Source organism: Armigeres subalbatus, chromosome 3, assembly GCF_024139115.2.
Source record: "Armigeres subalbatus isolate Guangzhou_Male chromosome 3, GZ_Asu_2, whole genome shotgun sequence".
Lineage (NCBI taxonomy): Eukaryota > Metazoa > Arthropoda > Insecta > Diptera > Culicidae > Armigeres > Armigeres subalbatus.
The window spans coordinates 92780020-92793385 of record NC_085141.1 but is presented as its reverse complement, the minus strand read 5'-3'; the positions used below and the strand labels follow the sequence as shown (position 1 = coordinate 92793385).

At 41.4% G+C, this 13366-nt stretch overlaps 1 protein-coding gene across 7 annotated transcripts in view; it reads left to right on the top strand.

The window, feature by feature from the left end:
- Positions 1–396: 396 nt before the first annotated feature.
- LOC134227009 (unconventional myosin-IXb-like) overlaps positions 397–13366 on the top strand; it is a 261892-nt gene continuing 248922 nt past the window's right edge. For 3 of the 7 annotated variants that reach the window (XM_062708188.1, XM_062708187.1, XM_062708186.1), the window contains exon 1: positions 397–1116. The gene's annotated coding sequence lies outside the window, so the exon portion shown is untranslated. Of the gene's footprint in view, positions 1618–13366 lie in introns of all 7 variants that reach the window. The other 4 variants (XM_062708185.1, XM_062708184.1, XM_062708183.1 and 1 more) reach the window with 3 other exon arrangements.

The following is a 13366-nucleotide window of genomic DNA, read 5'->3' as shown; positions in this document are numbered from 1 at the left end:
CCGCCGTGAAAATCATTCCACTATAAAGAGTTTTTTTAATTTAAAGAAAGTTTCTAATGTGATTTTTTCGATATATTTTATAATACACGAGAAAGGCATCATCACTGCTAGGTGGATAAATCTGCGCTTTTTTTTTTATAGATAACCACTTCACACCATGTTGTACATATTAAATTTTAATATTTTTATTACTTAAATAAATCAAAATCACTCATCGTGAAACCCAGAATATCTGGCACCCCTGGTCATTAGCATTATTCAGCGTTTCAGCCGTGTCGCAGATTCAGCCATCCACAAAAGAGCAGCAGCTCAGCGCCCGCATCACGGTGACCGACGACGAAGCACCCAGTTCAGTCATCAGTCAGTCAGTGAAGTTGCGTCAAACTCGAAGTGAGAAGAAAAGGACTTCCTCGGAAGATTGGTTTAGTGCGAATATTTTTGACTTGGACTTTCAATACAAAGTGTGGTGCCGAGGACGACGGCAGGTACTTCTGCTCGAGTGGAGTGATAAAACTGTTCCAAAGTGGATAATCGTCGCTACCTCGGAATTGAGTTGTGAAGTTTTGTAAAATACCGATTGGGAGTTGGATTTATGCAAAATTTCAGTGAGCCTAATGTGATCACCCTTCACACAATCTCCATCATCATCATCATCATCTTGATGTCGTCGTCGTCTCGTCACGGATGGTGAATTGAAAGTGCTGGAATTGAATTCCCTCAGAAAAACAGGAGGCAGTATCTACTGAGCAGTGTCCGCGTTTCGTTCGTAGCGCTCCGTTCCGGCCGCAAAAAGTGATTCCATCCGCGAGTGGATTTTTGTGATCTCGGTGGGTTAGTCGCGGAGTGGCCGTGATTTTCGCTGTCGACATTTTGACATCCGCACATTCTCGCGAGTTGTGGTGTGCAAAGGCCCGCTGGATGGTGTGTAAATAGAGCCCCAAGTGGGAAAGAAGTAAAGTTAAAACAACGACAGCCAGCCAACGTAGGGCTTATTGGAAGATGGCTGGAATTTTCCTTCCTTGGTTGTTGTCGTCGTGGAATTGACCGTAGCATAGACCCGTAACCGACCGCAGGAAAGTACGGTTGGACGGCAGTAGCAGTTTCGTGTCTCACAAGGTGAATAATGTTTAATGTTTCCCAATGGTCTTTGTATCCGATTTGCAGTTAATTTCATATTGGAAAAAATAGGCTACGACATGTCGTCGGAATTGCACAAGTAGAGTAAGAAGAAACAAGAGAAGAAAAGTCCGAGAGGAGGAAAGTGAGCAGATACCAACAGAAGGAAGGTGCCACCAACGTGTAAAGTGCGGCCCCCGAGGCTGTGTGTGTGTGCGTGCGCGAGTATCTGTGTCTGTGCGAGGCTGTGAAAGTGATTCCAGAAATCTGTACGATCGCATGAACGAACCAAAGAAACGACTTACCACCAAGCTGGCGGAGAGCCAAGTAAAACAAGCGCAACAAGAGGCCACCGATGAGGGGGTGGGCAGGCCAACGAGCCGAGCCAGCCAGCGAATGAAGTGTGGCGCATCCAGTGCCTCTTTTAATATACTGTTACTGTAGAAGTACGCGGCATCGCGAAAAACATGCGAAATCTCGGAGGAGCTGGTGCAGAATAAGGTAGGCGCCTCGCAATACGTATGTTACTGATAGAATCAATCAGAAATAACCGAAACCTTATGGGGATAAGTGGGTCGCGGTTGAGCTGAAATATGTTTCGAGTTGTATATAATTTTTCAAAATCTTTGTTTTGATATATTTTCAAAAATGACAGAAAGTTTGAAAAAAAAATCACAAATCATGATCTAATATTTCTAATAATTATTGTGCGATTGAACAGTTTCAATTTAAGATTTCCAAGACATATCAATCAAACGTAATCTATTCTTGCCTGTAAATCTGTCCTTTATACTTTCTATGTCACAATAGATCCAACATGCCAAAAATAGTCGAAATCACTGAGAAAATTGTTTCAATTGTTTTTTTTTTTTGCAATTCTGGACCATTGTATCAATTCTACAATCCGTTACATGGTATCGTATTACTTTAGTACTCCCAAAATGTGATTAGTACGCTTTTAGACGTCGCTTACAGATCTGTGGTGTATTTTATTGCTCCCATTCGACTAATTCGGCGCTGAATAAGTTACATAACATTACATCAAATGTTTTAATTGCGGTAGTGTCTATTTTACCCTATGTTTTCTCAGGAACCTTCTATAATGAAACGAGTGCCGATTCGTATAAAAAGGCTTGATATTCAAAACACAAAAAATGTGGCAAAGGAAGAAAAATAGCTTATGTTTGCATGGCTTGATGTTCCTAATTGATCTTTCATTAATTCGTCGAGTAGCACGAAAGAGTTCGACAAATTGTTGGACACTATTGACAATAATATTGTGCTTTGCATTTACTCAAAAGTATGACATAATGTTGATGTCAACTAGACAAAACCGTTGTAGTTCTTATGTTCGCTGGCGCAGCAGCACTCCACATGCCTCTTATATGAATCATTTTTATAATTTTGTTTGGGGTAGTGTCCATATGTCACACATGGTGAGCAAAGCATATGCTCCTCTCTGTTTCGAACTGTGGACATTTTCATGTCGTGCTCCGCTTCATCCAACCTATTCGAATACTTTTCGAGACAGACATATTTCAGGGGAATATTCACTTATCCAACAATCCGTCTTGCAATGTGTGGTTACAGTTTTTGAGCCCACCTGGCACTGAGCCCCTTCTAGTTAACTCAAGCTTTATCTATCTGTGACACCTCATAATGCAAGTTCTCATTATTTTATATAATCGTTCTGGGGTGACGAAATGCAAGCAAACCCTCTGCTTATCACTTTTATTTAAAAGAGGGAAAGTCGGTGAAGAGAGCTTTCACTTGCGACAGTCGCTCTTTATCCCCTTATCCAGATAGATCTTGAAGTATCTAGACTTAAACCCAGGCCGTCCATACTACTCTGATGCTTATCATGAGATGAAACGTTTTTCAGCTTTCATTTTCTTGATTGATAATTCATATTTTTGTTGATGCAATCAACGCCGTGATTAGCAAAGTTAAGCTTATCGTTCTTGATTTTGTGGAAAAATCGTTGTTGTCTACGCTAACAGCAATACAATGAACGGTGTTGAGGTAGGTCACACCAGTTCGTTCTTCACAAACTTATCTCCTAACCCTATCAAATCAGTTTTGTATATTTTTACACGATCTATAGATAGTCAGTGTAGCGTCGCCCGCACATTTACCACCAGAACTGTTATTATATGATTCTGGAAGAAGCCTATCTAAATGAGTTACAAGAATCACAAAGCTCCAAGTTCAAATATGGAGCAAGTCAAAACACTATATCATAACTTACACTGTTGAACGCGTTTGTCATATCTAAAGAGATCCCCGCTCTGAACTGCAACGAAGGTCTATCTTTTATGTACAATTTTATTTTTCTTGCGGACCACATACTTGATAGCACCCAACCACGTAACAGATAAGCAGTTTTAAAGTGGACATTCAACATTCGAAGAGCGTTCCACCCGTAGATTGAAGCATAAGAAAGGTACAGCGAAACAAACGCTGCTGCTGTTTTACGTACTTGTTGCACTGTAAAGGTTACCTTCCTCCGCCAGGTTCGCTAGTGTTTCAAAATAAAAATCAAAACAAATTCTGCGACAGAGATGTCAATCTGTTTCGTATTTCAACTTGAAACTTCTTTTACGAAATTCAAACTGGTAGGCTGAAAGCCCGTCCGCAATTCCAGTGTGCAGATTCGACCGGTAGGGGGTTAATTGTATAATCACCTTAACAGATCAATATTTGGTTACTTAGTGATTGCAACAATGAGGGCTGTATCTGTTGCGAACTTTTCAAATTGCAATTATTTGTATATTTCAAATGCAAAACTGAAATATGCCAACAGATGGCTTTTTTGTATCTAAATATTAACAACCAATAACATCGTCAAAAACCGAAAAATTCACTTGATGAACGGCATTGTCCTATTCTGTTGCCGTTTGGGACAATCGCTTGTTGTGAGCTGAATTTGTCCTGACATTTACAAAAGAGGTCAATGTAGTTGTCAATGGCAAAGGTTCAGTTTTACATTCCTTGGTGGAATGTATTTACTCCTGAGCCGACATTGACGACGAGCTGTGCTCATTTGAGCATAAGCATGAGCATGATTGACCGCCCACGGTTGCTACTCCGTTACTGCCAGGTCAGCTGTAATTACACAGAGAACCAACAGATGAAGTTTGGGACTAACATCATCTTCAATGTGTAAGAACTGGTCACCCAAAAATAAGCAATACCAGCGCCGGCCGTGTCCGAATGCAGGTCAATTAAGGAATGGGTAGGAAAATGTTGACATGATACTCGCTTTGATAGAAGTGGACGAGTCATCTGCACTTCCACGAGAAATCACTGGGATGTTGGATATATGGGGTGGGTATTGTGGCAGGGTTCGTTTCGGTAAACGGTATACCGTGTATAGCGTGTAGTTATAATTCAAAACATAATCGGACGAACTCTAATTATTTTAATTACCGACCGCACTAAGCAAAACAAAATTGTCGATGACCAGCCGATCTCTCTGCTAACCGCACAAAGCAGAACACTATTTTCGATGACCGGCCGATCGTTCTGCTTACTGACGCGAACTGCATCTTCACTTTCTAATTAATTTACTCACCCGCACAAAGCATTTCGATGATCGGGCGATCGTTCTGCTAACCGCACAAAGCAGAACAAATTATGTAATGACCGGCCGATCGTTCTGCCTACTAAATGAATCACGACTGTACGTGTCCTCTGAATGCTGAACATTTGTCTTTCAAGCAACAAACAAACATGACCTACTTTTTTCACTCAATTCCGACAGAAAATTTGATATTCCTAAATAAACGTCTCTCGTCTAGTAACTAGCATTTCTACCATTCTTCAAAGAATTAGCTGTCTAAAATGCATTTTCTACTAACAAAATGGAAAGCGAGGAAGTTAGTTGAAAAAAAATATATATTTGAAATAGGCTATAAGAAGGAAGATTAAATATATATTATGATCTAGGGCTGAAAGTCTCTCTGAAAAAACTTCCGTTGGTATTCAATCAGAACTCCATTCGGAATTCGGAAAAAAATCCGTTCAAAATTCGGACAGAATTTAATTCGAAGTTCATATAGAAAAATCCATTCAAAATTTCATAAGAGCTCCGTTCGAAACTCAGACACAATTCCAATCAGAATTCGAACAGTATTGCATCCGAAATTCGAACAGAAATCCATTAGAAATTAGAAAAAAAAACATTTAGAATTCAAACAGAAGTAAATTCGGAATTCCATTCGTAAGGAATTCCATTCGGAATCTGAACAGAACTTTATATGGAATTTGAATATAATTTAATTTGACAATCGAAACGATTTTTTTTAAAACTCATACAGAATACCATTCACAAATATTAAAGAGAACTCCATTCGGAAATCGACAGAATTCCGTTCGGAACAGATCTCCATTTGGAAAACCAACTGAATTACATTCTGAATACAACAGGATTTCATTTAACAATCGAAAATAATTCGATTCGGAATTCGAACAGAATTACAATCAAAGATATGAAACAGAATTCCATTCGCAATCCGAACAAAAATCCATTCGTTGCGGCCTACATTTCAATGATTAAATATAGGGGTCGTTCAACAATGATAGCACAGATTCAAGGAGGATTTTGTGACACTACATCTATTCTCGAAGTGCACGTTTCAGCAGCTCGCAAATGTTGATCAATAACGGCGCCGGCCAAGTCCTTACAGTCAGTTGGGAAAGGGAGAGAATGTTAGTGTGTGATTATTGTTGCTACTAGAGACCGATAATATCTCAATTACCACGGGAAGGAAGTTGTATTAGTTGGGAGGGGTTATCAGTAACAAAGATCGGGATTCACCATGGAAAGCGATGTAACCTATGTAACTTCTATGCAACTGTATTAGGATTTCCTTATCTTGTTCAATTGTTCAACCTTTGTGAGGATAAACAATCAATCACTCAAAGTAAGTGATTGTTCATTTGAATTTTTGCTACAGCGCCCGCGTCATCATATCTCGCTTAACTTTTCAAAAGGTCCTAAGTAACATTTTTTTCATGAATTAATTTGAATAGCGCAATCAACAGAACAATATGAAAGCTTTTGATTGCGCTATTCAAATTAATTCATGAAAAAAATGTTACTTAGGACCTTTTGAAAAGTTAAGCGAGATATCTTTCGTCATCATGAAAATGAAACAGCTGTTTAACCACATCGATAATAATCGGAAAGCTAGTGTCGATCAAAAACCCTTATTTTATCTCAATTTGAGGTGAAATAAGAATGCCCAGCCAGACATATTTGGTTGATTAACGTTTATTTTATATGTTGTTCATTTTTCTTTACTTTATATTGTGTGTGCTATGAGAATGTTTTCATTTTGTTTTCAACTATTGTTCACTCTTATGGATTCATTGTCTAAAAAGAATGAGCAATATTTATTGCCAACAAAATGTTTTTCAATTACTGAATGTGTAGGACTAATAATAAAGTGACAAGGGCTAAGATAAATGGTTACACTTGGTGTAATTTAACTAATTGTTCGTTTGAAGAAGTATTTAGAGTTAACATCTGATTTTTTAAGTGATTTTTCTTAGCTTACAGTTTATCACTGAAAAGCTCTGAACAGGCTATTACTAATTATCTATTCCGAGAATAAACAATTGATTGCTCAAGGTGGACAATTGTTTACTTATATTTTAGCTGACGTAACTATAAGATACTTTTGCGTTTTTGTATCTTCATCGCAAGGGAAATAAATTACTCATAATAAACAAAAACCATAGAGTTGCTTCGAGTTTCATATTCCGAATTGTTTGTCTGCTATTTCATCATAGAATTGCTTATAAACTAAAAAAAAGTCAGTCGCTCAAAGTGAACGATTGTTCATTCGAATTTGGACTAAAATGCCTACATAGGCCTACACTACCATTTCTTCAGCTCGAGGATTTGCATTGCTCACAGCGGAGGATAAACAATGTTGATTCTATTTGTAGACTTTCAATAAATTAAAAGAATTATTGTATACAAAACGGCAAGACTTTGAAGCCATTACTTTTTGTCGATTATGGTGTTTTGTGATATAGAAATAGATGATAGCAATAAGTACAGTTAGAAAATAAGAAGAATCTAAAACAATTGGTTAGACCTCACAGAATTCAGTCCGTGTATGATTATCGTTGATTTTATGCATCCTTCAAGAACCATTGAAAAGGATAAAAATGCGCCTTCGTCCGTTGCATCGAAACATCCCAGATATCCATCCAGTTTAGCAAATCCTCGAAGTCTTGAACACATTAGCCAATAGGAATCACGTAACTTAGTTCCTGGTATCTGATTCCCAGGGATGAGGGTGGCGTATAATACAGTGTATATGTTACGTTCAATTTTGAAATCAGCAGCTCTTGCGTTTCTTGAGTTCTCCATACATATCTACATTTTTCAATCATTGAAAACGTGAAAAATTGACAATTGAAAAATAAACACGTCTATTTCCTATCTCAGCACACTACGATCCCATTGACGACGAGCTGTGCTCATTTTAGGCAAATTCTATTGACGATCGGAGAATAATTTCGGGGGGCTTAACAGTTAGGTGCAAGCCAGAGTAAAAGCGACGAGCGATGCGACGCGACAGTGCAATTTGACAGGCTGTTGATAATGATTGTTATTGTTTTACGTGAGTCGCGTCGCATCGCTCGTCGCCTTTACTCTGGCTTGCCCCTTACTATAAAACGGCCAAATTATCTTGGCTATAACTGTTCTACGAAAATGAAATCACCGCTCGTTTACATTCTTTTTACCATTGTAAATCAAATGATTCGGTGTCTTGTCACAGTCCTGCGCTGTGACATCTTCTCAGTTTGTCAAGGTCGGGATCTTCACAGGATTGGTAGGTAAGACTCAGCATACCGAAAGGTAAAACATGCGGCTTAGGCGCAGACAAATTTATGTCCAATGAGACAGCTCGAATATGTCTGGATTCGAATCTATGTACAGCATATTTTCCAAGCATAAGTCACACGATAAAAAGGACGAATGCATAGTTGAATTTAATTATTTATTTACTCACACTAAGGCCGGAGTGGCTTTTGCAGTACATAAAAGTCGTCTCCATTCAGCTCGATCAATGGCTGCACATCGCCAACGACGCAGTCTACGGAGGGTCCAAAAATCGTCTTCCACCTGATCGATCCACCTTGTTCGCTGCACACCTCGCCTTCTTGTGCCCGTCAGATCACGGTCGAGAACCATTTTCACCGGGTTATTGTCCAACATTCCGATTTTCGCGGTGTAAACGATGGATGGTTCTCCCAACAGCTGTTGCAACTACACCACACGATAGATCGTACGCAGCACTTTCGTTTCGAAAACTTCAAGTGCGCGATACTCCACGAGTATCGTCCAGGTCTGCCGGTCTAAAGAGCGTTTTGTAGATAGTCAGTTTGGTACGGCGGCTTCAATCACCTAGATTTCGTCACTACCGATACAAACTCGTGATTAGAGGGTGACTTACTTTGTCGTCTCTTGAGCCTCTTCCTATCATGTACTTCGTCTTCGACGTCCTTGGCGAAAACAAATAGCTGAACGGTTTTCGTAAAAATCGTACCACTCGTGTCAATCCCTGCCCTTCGTATTACCCCCTCCAAAGCGATGTTGAATAGCCGGCACGAAAGACCTTGCCGCGTTTAAAATGCCCTTTGAACTTGACTTACGCACATCATCCGATTCATCGCCGCCTTGATCAACCGTATCAGTTTATCCGGAAATCCGTGTTCATGCATTAACTGCCATAGCTGGTCCCGACCGATTCTTTCACATGCGGCTTTGAAGTCGATGAATATAGATGATATGTGAGCACATTTTATTCGCCTCCCAAATCATGATAATTACCCAGTGAAATTGAAAACTAATTTAAGAAATCAACAAAATGTTAATCTAAATCAAACCTTACCGTGTGTGTATAAGGGAGGAGAGGTCAGCAGTTCTGGTGAAATAATCGGAGGCTGGATACCAACGATCGGACAAACCGATAAAGCTCGAGAGCAAGATACTGCTGAAGCTTGATTCGAGACACTAGTGAAAAACGCTTGGTTACATAAATAATGAAAGCTTTTAGAAATAGAATAAGGTTCAGGAACCAGCTACAACAATGAAAACCCGGGTAGAGAAGATAAGAGCAAAATAATAACAATTCTTACCGTTTATATATGAATAACGATTTGTTTATCGGCTTTATCGGTCACATTTACTCAAAGTATGAGGGAGTAGATAAATGAAAATCAATAGATTGAAAGCCGTTCGCTAGGACAAGTATAAAACGATGAGTGTGAAAGGGAGACATAGAGGCCATCTGTTGAACATTGGCCACATTCCCTGTCTTGGCACGGTGGCTTCCATACCACTAACCTAACCGTCCACAACCATGGACAATAAACAAGAGGATTCACGCTTCGATCGTGTGCTGTTCAATAGATGGTCTCTTCATTCATTTTGATTTATTTAGTCTACATCTAAACAGATAACACTGAATCAAAAATTTTACGCCACAATACACGGTTCGAGGCCGCATCTCTCCATCCTCGAATACGCCCCACGCTCGCCAAGTCATTTTGCACCTGGTCTGCCCACCTCGCTCGGTGCGCTCCACGTCGTCTCGTACCTGCCAGATCGGAAGCGAACACCATATTCGCAGGGTTGCTGTCCGGCTTTCTTGCAACATGTCCTGCCCATCGTACCCTTGCGGCTTCAGCTACCTTCTGGATACTGAGTTCGCCGTAAAGCAAGGCGAGCTCGTGATGCATTTTTCGTCACCACACACCGTCTTCTTGCACACCACAAAAGATGATCCTAATCACCCGTCTCTCGAATACTCCGAGTGCTTGCAAGTCCTCCTCGAGCATTGTCCATGTTTCATGTCCGTAGAGAACAACCGGTCTTATCAGCGTATTGTACATGATACATTTGGAGCGGTGGAGAATCTTTTTTGACCGCAGTTTCTTCTGGAGCCCGTAGAAGGCCCAACTTCCACAGATGATGCGCCTTCGTATCTCACGACTAACATTGTAGACAATGTTTCCGCGAATTCCTCGACCACCTCGAAGGTATCCCCGTGTTGAACAACAGGCAAGAGAGTCCATCACCTTTTCTTAGTCCCCGGCACGATTCGAAGGATCTGCAGTGTTCGCCCGAAATCTTCATACAGTTCTGCACACCATCCACCGTTGCTTTGATCAGTCTGGTAAGCTTCCCAGGAAAGCTGTTCTCGGCCATAATTTTCCATAGCTCTACGCGGTCTATACTGTCGTATGCCGCCTTGAAATCAACGAACAGATGGTGCGTTGGGACCTGGTATTCACGGCATTTTTGAAGGACTTGCCGTACAGTAAAAATCTGGTCCGTTGTCGAGCGGTCGACAATAAAGCCGGCTTGATAACTTTCCAAGAACTCATTTTCTAATGGTGACAGACGTCAGAAGATGATATATAATATCACTTTGTAGGCGGCATTAAGGATGGTGACCGCTCGAAAGTTCTCACACACCAGCTTGTCGCCTTTCTTTTAGATGGGGCATATAACCCTTTCCTTCCACTCCGGTAACTGTTAAGTTTCCAGTTCTTTCCAGTTTTCAGTTTATGCAGGCAAGTGGCCAGCTTTTCCGGGCCCTTCTTGATGAGCTCAGCTGCGATACCTTCTTACCAACTGCTTTATTGGGCTTTAGCTGTTGGATGGTGTTCTCAATTTTCCTCAAGGTGGGGGCTGGTTTACTTCCATCATCCGCTGAACTGACGTAGTCATCTCCTTCGCTACCTTGACTTTCACTGCCTGTACTCTCAGCGCCATTTAAATGTTCCGCGGCATGCTGCTTCCACCTGACGATCACCACACGTTCGTCCGTCAAGATGCTCTTGTCCTCATCTCTGCACATATCGGCTCGCGGCACAAAGCCTTTGCGATATGCGGTGAGCTTTTGATAGAACTTGCGTGTTTCTTGAGAACGGCAGTGCTGTTCCATCTCCTCGCACTCCGCTTTTTCAAGGCGACATTTCTTCTTCTGAAAAAAAAGGGTCTGCTGCCTCCGCTCCCGTCTACAGCGTTCCACGTTCTGCCGGGTCCCTTTACTGCAGTGCGACAGCCCGCGCTGCGTCTTTCTCCTCCAGAATCTGTCTGCACTCTTCGTCGAATCAATCGTTCCGTCGACCTCGTCCCACATACTCGAAGTCGTTCTCCGCTGCGTCGTTAATGGCTCAGCAGTCCTCAAGAGGGGCCCCATCGAGCTCACCCTCTTCTGGCAATGCTGCTTCGAGATGGTGTACGTATGCAGGGGACGAAGCACGTCCTCGTTTTGGGATAAACTTTACAGTGACATCCCGCAAGGATATGGAAATATTCCCAGTAGCAAAACTCATAGGGAACAAAAAGATTCAGTAGATATGATTCTACACAAGACTTATAACTACACATGAAAAGACATCAGGAACACCAGAATTAGATGCTATGTTGGCACATCCAGGGAAGTGTGTATCATAACTTATATGATAGCTCTAATGCTTCTTCATCAGAAGAAGTGTAGTCGCCATTTGGCCTGCGAATTTCGCCAACTTGGAAATCCTTGGATCTCGCAGAAATTTTATTTAACCTACTGGCTTTACTAAAATTGGAAACATTTGCTTTTTCCATTTGAGTTTTCCAGCTGGATCGTTCAGCAGATCGAAGAGTTTTTTGTAGGTTTTCCGAGCCAACTTGAAAGACTCCGTCTCTGCTGAATGGTATCTGTTCCAACTCCTTCTGCACTGCTTCTTGAGTTTAGTCGATTCGGAACTCCACCATGGGGTTCCTCTTGAGGTATTCACAGAACGCAAAGGACAAGCTTTTTAGAAAGCTTACACGATATGCAACGTTGTAGTATCAACGGTATCATCCAAGTCGGTAGGAGTTTCAATGGATGGTAGATATCCACGAAAATTTGTCGAGAGCAACTCTGTGCAGAGATTGGTTGGCTAGTTGGTTGAACGAGAATTTCTAAAACGCAATGTCTGTGAAGTAATATACAAATGATTGAAGTAGATGTAGCGATGGTCAGATATGGATTCCTCATCTGACACATGATTCTGTTGGAGCAGAGAGTTATGTCTAATACTACTGCTCTATAGGATACCACAAAGGTTGGGCGATTGCCAATGTTAAGTAAACCAAGTTCGGTACTACCTAAGAATTCCATCAAGCTGGAGCCTCTCAAATAGGAACCCGAGCTACCCCAGATGATGTGATGAGCATTAGCCTTACTGTCGACAAATTAGCGGAAGGCCTTTTGAAGTGCAATAAACGACAACTTGTTTGAAAGCATCCATTGGGGATGGTTCATCATGTGGTAAATAAACCGAACAATAGACGTATTTTCTGACGGGAGTTCCACCAGTGACATCAATTGTGACAGCACATAAATCTCTGGTTATTAGTTCAGAGATAAGTGTAGCAACAATAGCATTGTTAACAAGGCAAGGACACACGCACGCGGCGTTGGTCGAGAGTTTGTCATTTCATTACTGAAAGCATAAAAACCGGGTTGACTAGGTTACCTAGGTAGAAGCTAACCTTGTTAAAATAGGGTTCCTGGACCAAAGCCACTTGGGATTTGAGAATAAGAGCTCAATACTATGAAGGGCTCCTTTATGCTCCACAGGCTCCGTTAGACTCCCCATTCATTCGTAGCCACTGTAAGCAGCATCACACCAAGAATTAGGGGTCACCTGTATGGTGGAATTTTACAAGATGGCAATCCGTAGCGTTACTCTTAGCCATACAACCGGCTACCGACACCACACGGCTATCTAGGCTGTTCGTGGTGAGTAGTTTTTCGATTTTTTCTCAAATAAGTCTTGCGAGCAATGGCGTAGGATTGCCAATCCGGAGATGGCGATTTCGATTCTCGGTCCGGTCTAGGATATTTTCGGGTGGGACACATGGTCGGCTCCCTTGTTAAAGTGTATGTATTGTGCTTGCCACTAAAGATACGCAATAAGAGCTCAATACTATGAAGGGCTCCTTGATGCTCCAGAGGCTCCGTTAGACTCCCCATTCATTCGTAGCCACTGTAAGCAGCATCACACCAAGAATTAGGGGTCACCTGTATGGTGGAATTTTACAAGATGGCAATCCGTAGCGTTACTCTTAGGCAATCCGTAGCGTTACTCTTAGCCATACAACCGGCTACCGACACCACACGGCTATCTAGGCTGTTCGTGGTGAGTAGTTTTTCGATTTTTTCTCAAATAAGTCTTGCGAGCAATG